General features: G+C 35.4%; 1 protein-coding gene across 1 annotated transcript in view; it reads left to right on the forward strand.

Moving 5' to 3' along the window:
- ZFYVE9 (zinc finger FYVE-type containing 9) overlaps positions 1-14,090 on the forward strand; it is a 196,940-nt gene that overhangs the window by 46,060 nt on the left and 136,790 nt on the right. The window contains exon 2 of the mRNA XM_024739235.1: positions 13,256-13,361. The gene's annotated coding sequence lies outside the window, so the exon portion shown is untranslated. The remainder of the gene's footprint in view (positions 1-13,255; positions 13,362-14,090) is intronic.

The raw sequence follows: 14,090 nt of genomic DNA on the forward strand, positions 1-14,090 counted from the left end.
TGTTTGTTAAGATTATTGTTGCAAGTTAAAGCAACCAGTTGGAGCTTACTTAAGGAAAAGGGGAGTGTTATAAGGATACTAGGTAATAAACTGGTTAAGTTGATTGGTTCCCCAGAATATGGTTTTATTTTGCAATAAAAATTTATGTGTGTGTATGGAGCAAGAGGCAGGCAATCCTAGAATTCTGTTGGCGAAAATAATCCAATAGATATCTACTACCTAAAAATTAAAGATAAGGACTTGGGCTAACATAGTGTTAATTAGTGGTTCCAGTCATGGACAAACAATCTATTTGCTACTTTAGGAATGTTGTATATCTGAATAGTATTCCATATGTACACAAATTTGTTTTTATGTCTTGAGTCTTATTACTCTAGACTTGAGAATTACGCATGTTATTTGTTTTAGTGCCAATCTCAGAATCAGTTGCTGTTCTAAAGGTTTCAGTGCATACATATATTTGATACATCTGTTATCACTTTTCCCAATATTTGTTCAACTCTGCTTTTCTTCAGTGTGTACTAGGAGAAAGCAACTACCTGGTACTAATAGCTCTTGACTGAGAATTCAGTGTTTGTGAAAGATGCCAGATTGATATCCTGGAAATTGAAACCCTCTGTGAATGTGGTGTAGCAATAATGTCAGCTTCCCACATCTTGCTTTCTTAATGTACTTTGGTCTTGATCTGCAGGAATAAAGCTCTTTTCAAAGATTATCTCATTTCTTTTTTCTGCCACTGTGAGTGAGGTTGTTTGTATTCAAAGCATGCTTTATAGGATCAGATATATTTAGCCTCTTCAGAAAGTTGAACAGTCAGGTTACTTTTTTGTTCTTGTGTTTCATTTCATTGTTCAAACTTGAATTGATTACTTAAGACCAGTGGCCCTGATGGATTATTAATTGTATAAACAAACCAGTCCCCTGGTTGGCTTTATGGTTCAAATCACATTCTGCTTTTCTTTTGTAATTCTTCCACACAAATTGCTTTTTGATGATGAATAGTAATGGCTACCACTTATTGAGCACTTAAATGTGAGACCTAAGGAAGGCACTTTATATAAATACATTCTTCATTATTAAAACTATCCTGGGAAGTATAGTGTTCATACAAAGTATAAAGAAACTGAGACTCAGAAAGGTTTATTTAATTAACCTCTTCAAAGCAGCAACAGCTGTTAAATGCTAGAGCATGAATTCAAACTTGGATTTGCCAGAGTCCTGTGCTAGTGTTCTTTCACCAAACTCCACTGATGCTCATAAAAATGTTCATTTGGATTAAACATCAGAGAAGCAAGTCTGTTACATATTGGTAATTGTTGATTTGAAATTCTAATCCCAATTTTTCTAGATATTCCATTGTATTTACAGATACCCTTGAATCACACCTTTTTTTTTTTCTTTAAAGGTGAGTCATCAAACTAATAGAAGCTGTTTGAAGTTGTGATTAGAATAGAAAGCCCTGGTAAAACATAGTTTAAGTTTCAACTTCAGTATGCAAACTAATAATTTTATGTTGGCATTAATAAACTTTGAAATAGTAAGTATATTAGAGCCTTAGCAGTCTCAACACAGCTCTTGGGGTCCTTCCTATGGAAAAATTTTGCAGGTGGAAGTACTTTGAAAGTTAGTCTTTTAGTTATTTTACTTTGGATCACAAGTGGTTAGTGAGCACTTACTCTGTGCCAAGCATTGTGCCATACGCGCACACACACACACACACGGGATATAGTGATCAATAAGTCAGAAGTAGTCTCTTTTCTGGAAAACATCCCTGGAAAGAGGAGACAAACAGTTAAAAAAGATCATAATTCAGCTGGTAAGTGCTGTGATAGAGGAAATGAAAGATATATGGAAAGAAGGAGCACCTGTCCTAGACCTAGAATAGAAGGGCTTCAAGGAAGATGTGATGTATAGGGTCGGATAAGGAGGATAAGCAAGAATTAGTCGAGTAATAGTGGTGGGGGCAGAATATTCCAGGCCTAAATAATAATGTGTGAAGGACTGTTTTTTCCCCAGTAGTTTTACTGAGATATAATTCACCTATCATAAAATTGTCTCTTTTAAAGTACATATTCAGTGGTATTCAAGTATATTCACAGAGTTGTGCAACCATCACCACTGCCTAATTCCAGAACATTTTCATCACCCCAGAAAGAAACACCATATCCATTAGCACTCACTCCCTATTCCCTCTTCTCCCTGGCCCTTGGCAACCACTAATCTACTTTCTGTCTCTAAGGATTTGCCTATTCTGGACGTTTCATATAAACAGAACCATACAATATGTGGTCTTTTGTGACTGGCTTCTTTCACTTAGCATAATGTTTTCAAGGTTCATCCATATTGTAGTGTTTATCAGCATGAAGGGCTGTTTTGAGGAATGGAGATGGGCAATATTGAGAATTGAAAGTTTAGTTGATCAGGATGATCAGTGCATAGAGCAAGAATTTGAGAATAAAGACAAGGTTTCATACTAGAGAGGTAAGCAGAAACCAAATCAACAAAGCTATGTTATAGAAGTATGGACTTTATCCTAAGGGCAATAGGATACCATTGAATGGTGTTAAGTATGAAAACAATATAATGGTGTTAAGTATGAAAACAATATAATGAAAAATATAATATACAATGTTTTTTGGTTGTGTAGAGAATAGGCTAGATGGACACAAAATGGGGGGCAGGGAGACCAGTTAGTTTTCTTGCAAAAATCTGGGCAACAGAAAGATGTCAGTGGTATGGGATATGGCCTGGGAATGTAGAGTAGTGGATGGATATGAGAGATTTAAAAGGCAAGATTGGCAATACTTGGTGTTAGAGTGAATGTAGAGGTGGGGGAGAAGGAGAGGAAGTATCTAGAATGGTGCTTAAGTTTTAGGATTGGTGAGCCAGGTGGATTATGATACATAGACTAATTAAGGAACTGGCTAGATAGATGAATTCCCAGGGTGCCAATCCATAAGGAGTACTAAATTGGCACGGGGAAGTTAATGAGACGAAATAATGAATTTACCGGAACTCTTTTCTTATTAGTAGAATACTGTATGTTGGGGGGAAAACTTTGGTAAGCTTCTAGAGAAGGAGGTAAGACCCCCTCCCTCACCTAGCTTCTTGTTTGAATAATGAGATGTTTCCTAAACTGTACTCTAAGAAGCCCAAAGGCTGTTTCATTGAGTGTGATATGTAAATTTGGAACTGGAGCTAAATAAGTCAGTAGAGGAGAAGCTGCCATCAGGGTTCTTCTTTTTTGCCTGTTCATCTTCTGGTTCTTACCCTTTTTTCTAGACTATTTATATAAGATCGGGTTGAAGAGTATCAAATTACTAGCCTACTGTTGCATATATCTATTGTTATGTAATAATTTACACCAAAACATAGTGGCTTACAACAACAATTTAATTCTCTCTTGTGGTTCTAGGGGTTGACTGGACTAGCTAAGAGGTTCTCTCTTAGGGTCTTCATGAAGTTGTAGTCACACAGTGGCTGGGGCTAGGGTCATCTTGAGGTTTGCTCATTAACATATGTGAAGGTTCATGGGCCAAATCACCTACATGTAGCCTTTTCCCTGTGGTCTTTCTGGCGTGATAACTGGATTCAAAGAGTGAGTGTCCTAAGAGAAACAGGCAGAAAGTCTATTACCTTTTATGACCTAGTTTTAGAAGTTGTGTCCCTCCTGTTGTGCTCTATTAGTTGAAGTAGTCGTGAAGTTTTGCCCAGCTTTAGAGGAAGGGGACATAGAGTTCACCACTCTTGTAAGAAGATCATGTGGGATGGGAGGTACTGCAGCAGACATCTTGGGGTTTTTTGTTTGTTTGTTTGGCTGTGCTACATGGCTTGCGGGATCTTAGTTCCCTGACCAGGGATCGAACACAGGCCCTTGGCAGTGAAAGCGTGGAGTCTTAACCACTGGACCACCAGGGAATTCCTCATCTTTGGAAATATAATCTGCCTTACCTACCTTGAGAGCCCTGCCCAGACTAGGATAGGAAACCAAGAAAGAGGACTTTGGGATTTTGAAGCAATTTTGTATATATTGAGTTTAACTCTTTGTCATACTTCTTGGTGGAAATGCTATTAAGAAGTTTGTTTACTGAGCAGATACTGAATTTGTTCTGTGGTGAATAGTATTAATTAGAGACAAGACCGGAAACATTATTTAACTGAGAATATTTTCTAGTTTATTCTTTTTCTTTTTTTAAACCTGTGGCCAGGATTTTGGAAATTATTACCTTAATAAATGTCTTCTATTGTAAACAAGCCCACATCAGAGATTCCTATAAATTGCTTATATTTTAAATATCATCTTTATTCTTGTCATTTTTCCTTATAGGTTTATTTTTTAAGAATATCTTGGTTTCTTAATTTTAGATGATTCTTCTTTCATATTCCCCATATTATAATTAAAATTTTAATTGTCTTTTTACACTCCAGGGAGATAATTTTTTAAAATACTTGTCTTTCCTATTTCCTTCCTTTTTCAGTTTTCATATTTGAAAGTAAAAATTTAAGTAGCTTGGGTTTTTATTAATTGAAATTCATGGATGCTCAATTCTCTTTTCTTTTATTAACAAATAATATACAGTCTTCCTAAGAAAAATTAGTACTATAGACAAGCTTGACTAAAATGTAAACCACCCAAACACTATTGAGACTCTCTATTATATTTTAGTGTATATATTTTTAAAGACTTTTAAGTCTTTCCGTAAACATGGAGTCTTACATTTGTACCATTTTGTAAATTGATACTTCCGTTTGACATTTAGATTTTTCTCACTATTTACTGTTTTAAACATCAATCTAACAGTTAACTTGTTTTACATCTTTTGTATTTATCTAATTGTTTCCTTAAGATAAATCTCCAGAAGGGTAATTATTATTTTAAAGGGCCTGTATTTGAATAATAATGATAACATTTCCCAATTATTTAAATCCTTGTCACTTTTTCTCTCTTCTACTAGAAAATTTCTGTTTTTTGTTTCTCTCTCGTATTTGCTTACTGTCCTTCTCTCCTACAACACACACACGTTCACAAATATTTATTTCTTAGGGAAGAAGAAATCTTCATCATGAGGTTGATTACTTAAGTATGAACTTTATTAGTTTCATTCAATTTACTACTTCATGAGACATTTGTTGAACACTATGTGCTATACCCTGGGTTAAAGAGCATGAAGGCATAGCCCTGATCTCAGTGAACTCACGGTCCAATGGGGAAGACAAACAGGATTACCCATAATGTAAATTCATTTGGTCTCTGCTGCCATTAGTAGAGAGATGCATGACAGGAACATAAAACATGACTCTTTTAAAACAGTCTGTAGAGAATTGAGGAAGGCTTCCGAGGTTGAGGTGAGAATGAGTTGAACCTTGGTAATGCAAGTTAGGCAAATAAAAAGTAGTTCAACATAGGTACAGAACATGCAATGATAGAGAAGCATGGCAGAGCATCTCACAAGAAATATTAGTAGTTTGGTATGATTGGAGCTTTAGAAAGTAGTGGGAGAACAGGTTGGAAAACAAGTTCTGAAGGGATCTCTATGCCATGCTAAAAAACTACACTTCATTCTTGGGGGAAAGGAGGAAAGGGATCCATTTAGTTAGCTAGGAAAGCACAGTCAGTCTGGGTAGTATATGTAGTAGCAAATGACGACCCATCATTGTGACCTCCAGAGATATGTCCATTAAATAGGTGAGATGGGGAGCTATTTAAGGATTTTTAAGCAGAAGAATAACATGATCTGATTTTCTTTTAGAAAGCTATTTTGGTAAGCCTACGAAAGGATATATTTTCTAGACCAAAGGAGACAGTGACATTAGTTTGGAAACTATATTGAACCAATCTGGGAGATAACTAATGAGAGCCTAAACTAAGGCAGATGTAGTAGAAATAAAAGGAGGGGGATAAAATTAGAAGCTATTTATTTGGAATCCTTGCCATGGGAGTGTGTTATATGCTATACTTAATGAAATCATCCCATGTATTCTTAATACCTACTATATGACAAGCACTGTGCTGAGGTATTGGGATAAAGGGATGAATAAAAAGGGTTTCCTGCCTTGCGTGGTGTATTATTTAGCGGCGTGCAACAGATTTATAAAGGGAGAAGCTACCATGTAATCTGAAAAGTGTTGTTGATATAAATGTACTGTGAGAACATAGAGAACATAGTGATTGTTAATTTCACATTGGGAGGTGACATTGAGCAGAATATTGAAGGAGTTCTTTTTTTCTATGTATCTTGAACTGTATTTAAGGCATTTTATACTGTATTTTATGTTGTATATCTATCCATTTACTGAATTTCTTTTGTTCCTTCCAAAAAAGCAATTCCATGATGCCAAAAGTCAGTGCACTAATATTTGCATTATAGGGATCCCAGAAGGAGAAGAGAGAGAGAAGAGGCCTGAGAACATATCTGAAAACATAGTAGTTGAAAACTTCCCTAACCTGGGAAAGGAAACAGTCACCTAAGTCCAAGAAGCACAGGGTCCCATACAGGATGAACCCAAAGAGGAACACACCAAGACACATTGTAATTAAAAGGACAAAGATAAAGAGAGAATATTAAAAGCAGCAAGAGAAAAGCAACAAATAACATACGAGGGAACTCCCAATAAGGCTATCAGTTTCAGCAGAAACTCTGTAGGCCAGAGGGGAGTGGCACAATATATTCAAAGTGATGAAATGGAAAAGCTTAAAATCAATAATACTCTACCCAGAGAGATCAAAGGCTTTACAGGCAAGCAAAAGCTAAAAGAGTTCAGTACCACCAAACCAGCTTTACAACAAATGTTAAAGAGACTTCTCTAGGCAAAAAAGAAAAGGATATAATTAGAAACAAGAAAATTACAAAATGAAAAAACTTACCAGCAAAGGCAAACATACAGTAAAGGTAGTATATCATCCACACACAAAGCTAGTCAGGAGGTTAAAAGACAAAAGTAGTAAAATCATGTATATCCTCAGTAAGCAGTTAAGGTATACACAAATCAATTAGATGTAAACCATGATATCAAAAACAGTAATTGTGAAGGGAGAAAAATACAAATGCACAGTTTTTACAGTGCATTTGAAATTAAGAGATCAGCAGCTTAAAACAAGCATGTATATATAGACTGCTATACAAAAACATCATGGTAACCATAAACCAAAAATCTATAATAGATACACACACAAAAAAGAAAAAGGAATTCAAACATAACACTAAAGATAGTTATCAAATCACAAGAGAAGAGAAGAAGAAAGTGAATAAATCCAAAAACGAATCCAAAACAACAAAATGGCAACAAGAACGTACATATTGATAATTACCTTAAATATAAATGGACTAAATGCTCCAACCAAAATACATAGGCTGGCTGAATGGATACAAAAACAGGACTCATATATGCTGCCTACAAGAGACTCCTTTCAGATCAAGAGCCCCATACAGACTGAAAGTGAGGGGATGGAAAAAGGTGTTCCATGCCAATGGAAATCAGAAGAAGGCTGGAGTAGCAATACTTATGTCAGACAAGAGACTTTAAAATGAAGACTATTGCAAGAGACAAAGAAGGACACTTCATAATTATCAAGGGGTCAATCCAAGAAGAAGATATAACAATTGTAAATATATATGTACCCAACATAGGGAGCACCTCAATATATAAAGCAAATGTTAACAGACATAAAAGGGGAAATTGACAGTGACACAATAATAGTGGGAAACTTTAAGATCCCACTTACATCAGTTGATAGATCATCCAGACAGAAAATCAGTAGGGAAACACAGGCCTTAAAATGACACATTAAACCGAATGGACTTAATTGATATGTATAGAGGATTCCATCTGAAAGCAGCAGAATACACATTCTTTTCAAGTGCACATGGAACATTCTGCAGGATAGATCACATGCTAGGCCATAAAATAAACCTTGGTCAATTTAAGGAAATTGAAATCATATCAAGCACCTCTTCTGACCAGAGTGCTCTGAGACTAGAAATCAACTACAAGAAAAAAACTGTAAAAAATGCAAACACATGGCGGCTAAACAATATGCTACTAAACAACCAGTGGATCACTGAAGAAATCAAAGAGGAAATCAAAAAATACCTAGGGACAGATGAAAACACAGTGACCCAAAACCTATGGGACACAGCAAAAGCAGTTCTAAGAAAGAAGTTTATAGTTATACAAGCTTACCTCAGGAAACAAGAAAAAAATCTCAAATAAACGACATAACATTACACCTAAAGCAACTAGAGAAAGAAGAATAAACAGAACCTGAAGTTAGTAGAATGAAAGAAATCATCAAGATCAGAACAGAAATAAATGAAATAGAGACTAAGAAAACACTAGAAAAGATCACTGAAACTAAAAGCTGGTTCTTTGAAAAGATAAACAGAATTGATAAACCTTTAGCCAGACGCAGCCAGAAAAAAAAAGGGAGAGGGCCCAAATCAATAAAATCAGAAATGAAAAAGGAGAAGTTACAACCGACACCACAGAAATACAAAGGATCATAAGAGACTACTGTGAACAACTATATGCCAATAAAGTGGACAACCTAGAAGAAATGGACAAATTCTTAGAAAGGTACAATCTCCCAAGACTGAACCAGGAAGAAATAGAAAATATGAACAGACCAATTGCCAGTACTGAAATTGGATCAGTAATTTTAAAACTCCCAACAAACAAAAGTCCAGAACCAGATGGCTTCACAGGTGAATTCTACCAAACATTTAGAGAAGAATTGACATCTCTCCTTCTGAAACTATTCCAAAAAAGTGCAGAGGAAGGAACCCTTGCAAACTCATTCTATGAGTTTACCATCACCCTGATACCAAAACCAGACAAAGATATAAGAAAAAAAGAAAATTACAGGCCAATATCACTATGATGAACATAGATGCAAAAATCCTCAACAAAATGCTGGCAAACCAAATCCAACAATACATTAAAAGGATCATACACCATGATCAAGTGGGATTTATCCTAGTGATGCAAGGATTTTTTAATATCTGAAAATCAGTTGGTGTAATACAACACATTAACAAATTGAAGAATAAAAAGCATATAATCATTTCAGTAGACACAGAACAAGCTTTTGATAAAATTCAACATTCATTTGTGATAAAAACTCTCCAGAAACAGGCACAGAGGGAACATATTTCAACATAATAAGTCAATATATGACAAACCCACAGCTAACATTATACTGAATGGTGAAAAGCTGAAAGCATTTCCTCTAAGGTCAGAAACAAGATGAGGATGCCCAGTCTCGCCACTCTTATTCAACATAGTTTTGGAAGTCCTACCCACAGCAATCAGAGAAGAAAAAGAAGTAAAAGGAATAGAAAATGGAAAGAAAGACATAAAACTGCCACTGTTCTCAGATGACATGATACTATACATAGAAAATCCTAAAAACACCACCAGAAAACTACTAGAGTTGATGAATGAATTCAGTAAAGTTGCAGGATGCAAAATTAATACACAGAAATCTGATGCATTTCTATACACTAACAGCAAAATAGCAGAAAGAAAAATTAAGGAAACAATCCCATTTATCATCACATCAAAGAGAATAAAATACCTAGGAATAAACCTCCCTAAGGAAGGAAAAAGACCTGTACTCCAAAAACTATTACGGTGCTGATGAAAGAAATTGAAGACAGCATAAACAGATGGAAAGATATATTGTGTTCTGGGATTGGAAGAATCAACATTGTTACAATGATCATACCACCCAAGGCAATCTACAGGTTCAGTGCAATCCCTATCAAAATACCAATGGCAGTTTTCACAGAAGTAAAACAAATAATTTAAAAATTTGTATGGAAACACAAAAGAATACTTCTTGAAATAGTCAAACAATCTTGAGAAAGAAGAATGAAGCCGGAGGAATCAGCCTCCCTGACTTCAGACTATATACTACAAAGCTACAGTAATCAAAACAGTAGGCACTGGCACAAAAACAGACCTATAGATCAGTGGAACAAGATGGATAGCCCAGGAATAAACCCATGCAGTTATGGTCAGTTAATCTATGACAGAGGAGGCAAGAATGCACAGTGGAAAAGACAGTCTCTTCAATAAATGGTGCTGGGAATACTGGACAGCTACATGTAAAATAATGAAATTAGAACATTCACTAACACCATATACAAAAATAAATTTAAAATGGATTAAAGACCTAAATGCAAGACTGGTTACTATATAACTCCTAGAGAAAAACATAGGCAGAACACTCTTGGACATAAATCACAGCAATATTTTTTTTGGATGTCTCCTCAAGTAAAGGAAACAAAAGTAAACAAATGGGATCTAATTAAACTTAAAAGCTTTGGCACAGCAAGGGAAACCACCAACAAAATGAAAAGACAGCCTACTGAATGGGAGAAATATAAACAGCTCATACAACTCAACAGCAGAAAGACAAACAACCTGATTAAAAAATGGGCAGAAGAATTGAATAGACATTTTCCAAAGTGGAAATACAGATGGCCAACAGGCACATGAAAAGATTCTCAGCATCACTAATCATCAGAGAAATGCAAATCAAAACCATAATGTGATATCACCTCACACTTGTCAGAATGGCTATCATTGAAAAGAACACAAATAATATGTGTTGGAGAGGGTGTAGAGAAAAAGGAACCCTCCTACACTGTTGGTGGGAATGTAAATTGGTGCAGCCACTGTGGAAAATAGCATGGAGATTTCTCAAAGAACTAAAAATAAAACTTGTATGACTCAGCAGTTCTCCTAGTTATATATCTGAAAAAGCCAAAAACACTAATTTGAAAAGATACATGCTCCCCAGTGTTCACAGCAGTGTTATTTATAATTGCCAAGGTATGGAAGCAACCTAAGTGTCCAGCAATAGATGAATGCATAAAGAAGATGTGGTATAGACATACAATGGAATACTACTCAGCCATAAAAAAGAATGAAATTTTGCCATTTACAGCAGCGTAGATGGACTTGGAGGGCGTTATGCTAAGTGAAATAAGTCAGTCAGAGAAATACAGATATTATATGATATCACTTATATGTGGAATCTCAGAAATACAGCAAACTAGCAAATATAACGAAAAAGAAGCAGATTCCCAGATATAGAGAACAAACTTGTGGTTACCAGTGGAGAGAGAGACAGGGGAACTATAGGGGTCAGGGAGTGGGAGGTACGTACTGTTGGATGTAAGGTAGGCTCAAGGATGTATTGTACAACGTAGGGAATACAGCCGATAGTTTGTAATAACTGTAAATGGAAAGTAAGCTTTAAAAATTGTATAACAATTTTTTAATTAAAAAAATTTAAAAATAAGCTATAAAAAAGAGAAAAAGTAAAGAAAGGTTTTAGAACAAAGAAGCTGTAAAGTGCTTGCCTGCAGAGGGAGACGTGATGAGAAGGAAGTCTTTACCCCCCACAGAACCTTAGAGTCTTGTGATGTGGAGGCTCTAGGGATCTCTAAAGTCTTGGTTGAGGTGGGGTGTTGAAAACGGAGATTGTTTGCTACGAGTGGTTTAATTTTGCAGGTATTTTACCTTATCTTTTGTAGTCAAGTGACTTTCCTCATTGTCCTGCAGGAGACTAGAGGGTTATTTTCCGGTAGAAATGGATTATGAAAGCTTTGAATTGAGGGATTCCAGGCATATCAGAAGGTGAAGATGAGGTACAGGGTTGAAAGTAGATTAACTAAGGAAAATGTAGTGTGAAGTCATAAATGTGAACTTGAGAGGAGTCACCGTCTTGTATGATTCTCCTTTAGCCACATTTAAGCTGCTTAGGGGAATGTATGGAGTAGGTAGACAGTTGGAGTTAACCAGGTTTGAGACTTTCCCAGCTGAGGCTAGAAGGTCAAAGGGATCTAATTCCAGAAGGAAGACCTATGATTTTTGAGACAGTTATATAACATTATTGGACTTGCCTCACACGGTAAAATAGACACACATACTCAGAATTTGAATTTGAATTTATAGGGTTTATTTTATTTGTTTATAAAACTCTTTAATTGGCTAGGTATGAGAGGTATTACTTTGACCTCATTCTCATTTTGACCTTGGAATTTCTATCCCATACAGCCCTTTCATACTTCTGATATGATTTAGTCCTTTATTTGATAGATGTTAAGTCTGTTTCTTAGCATCAACAGCACTTCTCATTTAGAGTATATAGCATGTACATATTTTTTCAGGTTCTCAAGACAGGAAAATCTTTCATCAGTGATTTCCATTCCATATTTTTTACTGTTCTCTGAAAACTTGAATTTCCAGCCTTTTAGAATACTTGCTTATTATTTTAATAAGCACATCATTTTCACATCAGATAGAATTACATTTGTAATAATGTCAGGAAACATATTTTTTTAGTGCCTCAGTTTATCTTTAAAATTAAGTGATGTTTGGATTTCCCTGGTGGTCCAGTGGTTAGGACTTTGCCTTCCAATGCAGGGGGTGCAGGTTCAATCCCTGGTCGGGGAGCTAAGATCCCAGGCCAAAAAAAACTGAAACATTAAGCAGAAGCAATATTGTAACAAATTCATTAAAGACTTTAAAAATGGTCCACATCAAAAACCAAATCTTTAAAAAAAAATTAAGTGATGTTTATTAGATCATGTCTGAGATACTCTCCTGTTTTGAAAATGCTGTGATTGTAGGTTAGATACTTTATACAGATAATATGAGATACTTAGTTTTATTCTAATTAGTTTCAACTGCTAATCCATTGCTTCTAAGCAGTGGAGGAGGGCTGAAATCATAAGGGACTCCATTTGGAGGAAAAACAGTTGTTTGGCAATAAAAAGTCCCAGCAGGAATCTTTTGAATCTCAATTTAAGAATTCTGTATGTATAGAAAAACAAAATCACACTAACAGAGGCCATTCTTGTGAAGGAGCAATTTTGTTAGCTTTGGATTCTTGGAGGGCCTATTGAAATATAAATAAGTAGTATTTTTATGAATTAACAGAGTCATTGGATAGAAAGTGCCTCTCTCTGCCTTTGATCTTTCACTTTGTATTACTCATTGAAAATAAGAAGTGTGCAGAAATTCTTAACTGTTCATTGAAATGTTTAAATTTGGGCCTTCTTAGACAATATAATGTGTTTGCTACTGCATTCCATGCTGGCCAGGTCTTTGAATCTGAAGGTATAATTGTAATTTATTGTTTAAGTCCCATAGCTTTTATTTATCTAGCTATGATAGGTTGATATGAAGAACATCAGGGCTTATTGCTTTAGGAAATGTAATGAGCAATGTGTTTTTTCTTTAGCATCAAACAGAGCATACTGAAACAGCAGGACTGGCTGGTGGTGCAGCAAGCATCATGAGTAAGCACAGAGAAGTCTGTTCCTTATCACGTGTGTAAGGGAAAAAAGGTAAGAAAACCAATGATCTTGTTTCTCTTAAGAGAGATTGAACTTGAGAAAACAGATCTATAGAAAATAATGCTCACGTATATATATGCTGCTTGCTTCGTTTATAACATTGTTCCTTATTAAATCAGGAATATTGTTTTTTTAAAAAAAATTTGACTTAAGTCCAGAAAAAAAGGATATTTTAAAATTCCTGTTGACTTATGTCAAAATGCTAATTTCTCTACTAGTACTTGGCTTTTCCCTTTTAGAGTCAATTTCTACCTTGAGCATAGAAAGGTAATTTCAGCATGAAAAAGAACATGGACTTGAGCAATATTGTTAGGAGAAAATAGTGGTATATTTACCCAATTAATATCATTAATATTTCTTAGTCAATCACGCAAGAGCTAAGCAGTGAAATCTTATTTTAGAGTGAGGAATCAGAAATACAGATTCAATTATATTGTTTTATTTTGTATGTTTAGACTAGTTGTGATGAGCAGTCATTTCCAGCAGAAAATTGGAAGTATTTTATTAATTCTTGTAGAGCAAGACTCCTTAATCATTGACTTTTTCCTGACTAGGAATCTTCTTTGCTTTCTTTCAAGTATTATGATTATTTAAGGGGTAGAAAATGGTGGTGGGAGGGGAGGGTGTGTGAGTGAGATTGGTTTCAGAAACTGATTATGCCATTCACTCATGGAGTGTTGCATGCTCTGCTGAGTTCTCTGATTTTCCACGTAAGCTTCG

This window comes from Neophocaena asiaeorientalis, unplaced genomic scaffold (genome assembly GCF_003031525.2).
Source record: "Neophocaena asiaeorientalis asiaeorientalis breed wild unplaced genomic scaffold, Neophocaena_asiaeorientalis_V1.1 scaffold138, whole genome shotgun sequence".
NCBI lineage: Eukaryota > Metazoa > Chordata > Mammalia > Artiodactyla > Phocoenidae > Neophocaena > Neophocaena asiaeorientalis.